Source organism: Myotis daubentonii, chromosome 2 (assembly GCF_963259705.1).
Source record: "Myotis daubentonii chromosome 2, mMyoDau2.1, whole genome shotgun sequence".
NCBI lineage: Eukaryota > Metazoa > Chordata > Mammalia > Chiroptera > Vespertilionidae > Myotis > Myotis daubentonii.
The window spans coordinates 12,714,682-12,721,753 of record NC_081841.1 but is presented as its reverse complement, the minus strand read 5'-3'; the positions used below and the strand labels follow the sequence as shown (position 1 = coordinate 12,721,753).

The window sequence follows — 7,072 nt, the reverse complement described above, 5'->3', positions numbered from 1 at the left end:
TATTTTAGCAGTTGATGGCCATTAGTCTTGGACTGACTTGTTTGGTGTACGCAACAGGAAATATTTCACTTTCGGAGAACAAGAAAAATAGGTTTATTTGCATTATGCTTATTAATTTGTGCAGTTATTCAGTGTCGGGTAAGTTAATGTTCAAGAAAAAATATTAATTTTTATTAAAATGTTCTATTATTTTATGTTAACAATTATTTATTTCTGCCCTTTGTATTCAGCATGTCTCTATCAAAATAAACCTATGTTTCTATGAAAATTGAAGCTTTTGTTTTTATTGTCCCACATAAACTTATACCTTGTTTATTTGGCCCGTGTTAGCCTTTGAGTTTGACATGCTTGCTTTAGAGGTAAAGAAAAAGCCCGGGAGCTAACCCTAGTTCTGCCTTGTATCAGCTGTGTGACCTTGGACAAGTTACTCAACTGCTCTGGGCCTAAAAGTCTTCACCTTACTATCACGGATAACAGTGCCTGGCGCTTTGCACGCATCTCAGAGCGCAGAACTTAATGATTTTCATTTTGCAAGGGAGGCTGCTATGGAGTTGCCAACTATATCTCTAATGGGGAAGAGAGCAAGTCGTTTTCCAGGAAATCGTTTTGTTCTTGGAAGAATTCTTCAAAGGCCCCTTTTGGTTGTGGATGCAGGATGAGAAGAGCCCCACTGCTCAGGAGGAAAGGCTCAGTAGGACAGTTTCTTGGCTTAGGAAAGACCACTCCTCTTCAGCCCCTTTCAATTTTGCTTAAAAGCAGAGGAGACCACTGGAAGGGGGAATTGGAGGGGCTGAACCCTTCTCTTTGTAGGTTCCACTGCTAGAACCTCTCTGCTGGGTGGAGGTGGACTTGACGGAGGTCAACTGGCAGGAAAGGATCCTCCCAGGGCCTGGGAAGGGGAATGATGCACATGTTTGTTATTATTAGAAAGTGAACATCACGAGCATTTGAACTGCTTTACAGTTTCCAAGACATTGTCACATTTATCAATATCATCTTCACAACACCATGCTTTGACCTGATTTCTCAGCATGAGGAGGCCATCCCCCTCTGTGCCCCCCACCCCCCGCCCAAGATTCTCCTGGGATTCATCCAAGGAATGCCCTAGTGGATGCCCAGCCTCTGTGGCTTCAGATAGATGAATACCAGTCTCTCCACCCCATATCTTGCCCTTAAATCCTTTCTTAAATGCTTTTCTCACTCTTTTCATTACCAGACACTCATTATCTCCTCCTGGTTATAATTCTTCTTGAAGCCCATCAGTTTAAATTAAGGCTTACTTTTCCCCAGCTTTGAATGCCTGGTCCACCTCCTGGCTGATACTTTCATCTCTCCTCTCTAGCTTGATGATTGCATATTCACGTCCTTCTGGGTACCTCTCTGCCAACAGACCCTGGCCCTCAAAACCTGCCCTTGGTATATTGCCCCATAAGCAGCTCCCCACACCTTCAGGAACATGGGCAATTCAATTCATCTGACAGAGATGAACCCGGCCAGGCCCATGCAACCACCCAAATTGTATCACCCCAAAGTGCAGCCCAGCTCTTGGAACCCTCCTACACCTATATCTCCACTCTGTCCCTCACACAGACTCAACTTTGACTTGTAAGAATATTAGCAACATCCCAGCTGTGCAATGCATTTATCGAAATGGGGTATTTCATTCAGTAGAATAAGGTTTTACCACATTTTTTTCTTATCTCATGGTGTGACACCCCACCCCACCCTACAATTATGGCCAGCGTGGTTCTTTTAAGGGTGATTGGGGAACAGCAGTAATAAGGCCGGTCATTCTAACCCAAATAAAAACTGATAAACCAAGGAGACATGACTGCAAAAAGGCCAGTGAGTAGCCTGAGCAAAAGAAATGGCCTCAGGGGGCCGGAATGTGCCAAACAGCTGACCAGTGAAATCTAAATTGGCAACAAGACCCAGTTCATATTTCAAAGGGGAAATTAAAACCAGGCTTTGGGGGAGGGCAGGCCCTAATCAAGAGGGAGGTGATGCCTGTAACCAAGGCAACATGCAAACACCAACTTTTCCTTTCTCCTCTTTTCCTCCCCAGTGGCCAGCTTCCAAACAGCCTCCACATTCATATATCTCAAGGAGAGGTGTCAAGAGAGGATGAAGACAGCTCATCATTCCCTGAGAAAATCCAAAATGCTTAGGATGCTCCCACCAACGAAAAATTTAAAAGATGAAGAAAAATCACCATCGTTGCTTATACCAACAGAGAGACTTATGTAATAAATATAAGAAGCCCCTTACACCTCCCAGACTGAGGTCATGAAGACCCTTCTAGAAGGGTCATAAATTTAAAAGAAAGCTATATAAAAATAGTCAAGAAGATCCTACATGTATGTGAGTGTTGCAATGCGCATAGTGGTTTTACATACATTACTATCTTGTGAGGTAGATCTCACTGTCTCCATCTGCCAGGGGAGAAAATAAGGCCCAGGCACTTTAAGTGACTAGTCCAAGATCTAGCACATGTCCCAGAGCCTCTGAGAGAGTCAGTCCTCAGTAAATACTTGTGAAAGGAATGAACACAGTTCATGTGAGAGCTGATCTTTGCTTTAAAATTTCCAAACCCAAGTTCAGTTACTTGCTGTCCTGATCCATCCTAGTTGTCCTGAATTCCTGCAGGAGCCTCTCATTCTTTCATTCATCAGTTCAGTGAATCTTCACTGAAGTCCCACTATGTGCCAGGCCCTGTGTAAAGCACTAACCCCAGCAGGAAGGAGGCCGGGCCCCTCGGGAAGCTCACAGTCACGTGGTGGGGGTACAGGCAGTGGGTAGACAGGAAGAAAAAAGAGACAAGTTAGATAATTTCAGATTGTGATAAATGCCCTGAAGAAAATAAACAGGGTGATGTGTCAGGAAGTGACTAAGCAAAGGTGTATGTGGGAGCCATTTATGGGGGTCTTTGGAGGGTTGCTATTGACATATCATGGCCTTACATATACATACAATAGTGTCCTGTTAAAATTTCTAACAACTGTAAGCTTCAATTTAAGTACACTTTTGGAGAATGTAGGTCACTATTAAAATACTAACCGGATAGAAATTTTTTTTAATAAATACTCTGCATCTCACTGTTTTGTTAGCACTTGAGTGAGGTCTAGAAAGCTATCAGCGCTTATACTAAATGATGACTCCGTTATTTCTTCTTGTTTGTCAACTGTCACCTCTTAGTGGAGCGGCACCAGAAGAGCCACCCACATATTTTTATCCTACTCTAGAAGGAACTAACTGTGGATCCTTTAAAATCAATAGTCTTTGGTAAACTGATTTCAATTACTCCTGAGAAGGGGAGGGAAGACAAGCAAGAGGAGCAGCAGTAGTAAATCCTGTATTTGTTGAGCAAATTATTGAAACACACACCCCCCCAACCTAACAGAACCAGGACTAGAACATAATACCCCAACCAACTTGGGGCTCTTTGTAATCTGGACCACGGGAATCTGTTCAGCCTCAGGGCCCTTGTCCATATAAAGAAGAATTGCCCTAAATAACCGGAGGTTCTTTCTGGCTTTAAAACTCTAGGATGCAGAAATTTCACTTCCGGTCCGCTAGGATAGGCCCTGGGGAGAAGCCAGCTCATCCTGCAGGATCTCAGACTCTTCCTGAGGGCCTTCAGCACGGGTCAGAGCATTTCTAATGAAGACAACGTCCCCATTCCAGTCCTGGTGATGCCAGCATCGCCAGCTACAGCGGCTCATCTGCCACTGGCATCTTCTACTGTGGGCCAAAGGTTTGCCTTTGTTCTGAAAGAACTCTTTCTAGTTTTCCTCTGAAAATAAGAAATTACGTATAAATCACCTACTTGGAGAGGAGAGTCATTTAGCAAAATACTGATTCTCTTGTATGTGATTTTTTTTAAAAAAAACAACAAGCAATGAACTCACTGGCCCAGGGTTCGCCATCCTAGCTGAACCAATCATAAATTATCTTGCTTTTATAAACTTTGCAAACAAACATTTTTTTAAGAAAAAAATAAATCTCTACGAAATCAGGGCAAACAGGACACGTCCAATAAAGCTACAGAGAGCTCTAGAAACTCCATCTCCCTCCGGCCCCTTTAAGAGCAGATGCCTCCACCCCTCTTGCTGGGTCATAATTCATCCCAACAGCCTCTGGGCCTTAATTAATGGCCACCCTTTTCTAATGGAACAGTTAATCTCTTCGATATTAACTGGGACTAACCTCAAGTTCTGGCTTTGAATAAAAAGCCAATAAACTAGGATATGGAACCTCCAAGATGCTGAGCTGTCTCTGCCAACCACACAAGGTAAATGCTCAGAGGAGACCCAGACGCCCTGGGCCTGCTCCTGCTTTCTGCCTGCCCTAGTTTCTGTGCTGCTGACCGCAGGGCAGGCTTTGCAATGGGTCAGCAGTTGTGGTGGGCTTGGCCTGCCATGCTGCTAATTATATAGGCTATACTTACCTAGAAAGTATGGGTGGTTTCTTATGAATCTGGCTACGATGATTACAAATTCAATTCCTAAAAGTAATCCAAAATGTGGGTTCCTCCCTTTTTATTTACCCTTGCCCTTGCCTTCCCCCCCAAAGCATGCAAATACATGCAGAACAAACATCAGAAGAGATTTTTGAGTGAAAGTGGAAAGCAAATCCTTTCCACCTTTGTTTTGGCTCACTTACTTTGTGCTTTACATACAGTAGCTCAAGTTATTGTCATGTTGTCCACCCAGAGGCCTTGTGAGGTCATGGCTTATTTCGTTGATGAGGAAATTGAGAGGTTAAGTGACTTGTCCAAGGTTCCAGGCATAAGTGGCTGAGGGAAGTGTAAGGGCAGGCCTGTCCGACTCCAAAAGCCACCTTGGAGTCATGAGATGAAAAGCACAAGGACCACGAGCCAACCTGTTAACCATTTATCTCTTGGGCCGCAGGCCTTTCAGCCAGTCTGGGGTGCCCATGCCCAGGGCCCAGAAAGAAAGTTATCCTTTCGGAATTCATAAAAAAGAGCCAAAAGTCCAAAAGTGTGTAGTTGTGAGGGCCTGAAGCTGGAGCAGGTCAGGAACACCATAAGAGAATTCAGGATCCAGGTCCCACAACCTCCAAAGCCATGCTTTGTACCTCAATTCTGCCTTTCCCCTCAGCCCTGATGTATCCAACTCTTCTGTTCTCAACAGCTTCACCATCACTTATAAGGCTATTAATTACATTGGTCAAGGAGCAGCTCAATTGGGCCCTCAACAGCTGGAGCAGACCCTGTCAGGGTTACGCTCAGGTCCTTTCAGTCTGTTTTGTGTTGGTTTTGTATATGTATCCCTGGCTTCCTTGTGCTTTACTTCTAACTGCTATTATCTACCACTTTTCCTGGAGAGATACCCTTGAGCCACTGACTCATTTTGCCCATAAGCACAGAGAGATACAAGGTCCCAGGAGTTTAGATTCTCTCAAGCAACCTATAGCCCAAGGACACCCAACTCCCTTGCCTTGAGGTGGGACAAACTCTCAGGATGCAGTTTATACTCTAGGGTTCCCCAAAGGTTCAGCTGAGAACAGAACTCTGCCTGCAAGTGTGCCCTCAACCCTTCTTTCTTTTCTCTGACCTACTTTACTCCTTTCCCATTTCTCCTGGAGCACTCTCTTAGTAATTTCCTGTGGGCAAATTGTCATGCTTCTGGAGAACGGCCCTAAAACAACAGATTAAGAGGACTTGCTGTGATTTTTGCACCTTTCAGCAGCATTGTGTTCCTGCTCTGGTCAGTCTCCTAAGGGCGATCAGGTGGATCTCCTCTTCTGTTCCTGACTTGCTCCAACTCCCCCTCCCCGCCCCCCATTCCCTTCTGAGTCTCTATTCTTGGATCTAGCTTTTCTTCATTGTTAGAAAAGGAGTGATGGTCACATATAAAAAAAAAAAATAGTAAAAAAGCCCAAATCCAAACCAGGTCTGTCTGATTCCAAGTTCACTCTGTAAACCACTAGATTGTCTAAAATCTTGTCTTTATAGCTGATATCTGGGATCCTTACTCTGGAATATCTTCCAAAGATTTTGATTTAGATTTACCCCATGCAACTTCCCCAGCTCAAACTCCCTTAAGCCTTTCTATCTGACCACTTAGAACCTAATGTGTGGCCCTGGCTGGCCCATCCATGTCCAAATGGAAGACATGATATCTTTGAACTTCATGCACACAGTCTAGAAAATATTTATTGAATGCAGTCTCTATATCAGGCTCTATTTGAAACACTAGGGATATATGAGTATTGGATTAGGGAAGGAAGGGAGGGACATTAAAGGCTCTTTCTTTCCTGGTTTTAATTTTCTTTAAGGCCTTTTCCCAAACTCCACCAAAAGTTAAAAACAGTATAACATAAAAAACAATGGGCTTTGGAGTGGAAGAAAAAAAAAGAATCCAAGTTTTAAAATATTCCACACAAAACAATAGCTCTGTGAGACTGGGTAGATTCATGTCAGGTGACTCTTCAATAGTGGTTCTCAACCTTATGTAGCCAGGAGATAGTTAACAACGTCTGGAGACATTTGTCCATTCTCACAAGCTGGGGATAGGGTCCTACTCTAGTGGATAGAGGCCAGAGATGCAGCTAAGCATCCAAATATGCACAGGGCAGCCTCCCACAGCAAAGAAACTATTTGGCCTAAAATATCGATAGTGCTGAGGCTGAGAAACCCTGTTTTATAATAGTTCCAAACCCATGAGGCTGATGTAGAAACAAATGAACAACTCTCTCCCATTAAATTTGAGTCTCCTCCTTTCCTCCCTCCCTCCCCTGTAGCACGGATGACCAACACATTCTCAGATCTGGGACTTTGCTGGGAAACATGAGGCCTGACCTAACTCTCCCCAACTCCCCACCACACCTCACCCCAAGAGAATTGCCTACATTCACAAGGCAACTTTTCTCACTTCAAAGGAGATATTCTGTTCCCTTTGCAGTGACAGAGATTAAATAGGTGCTTATCATCCTAGCATATGTTGGGAGGCTAAGGCCTTTTTTCTTGTTGTAAGAAGATGGAAGCCACAAAAAGATCATATAGCAAGTATAATGGTAACCAGATTTCATCCTGTGTTATTCTTCAAAA

At 43.8% G+C, this 7,072-nt stretch overlaps 1 long non-coding RNA gene across 1 annotated transcript in view; it reads right to left on the bottom strand.

The window, feature by feature from the left end:
* Positions 1-366: 366 nt before the first annotated feature.
* Positions 367-7,072, bottom strand: part of LOC132225999 (uncharacterized) — a 73,338-nt gene continuing 66,632 nt past the window's right edge. The window contains exon 3 of the long non-coding RNA XR_009450996.1: positions 367-889. This is a non-coding gene — a long non-coding RNA (uncharacterized LOC132225999). The remainder of the gene's footprint in view (positions 890-7,072) is intronic.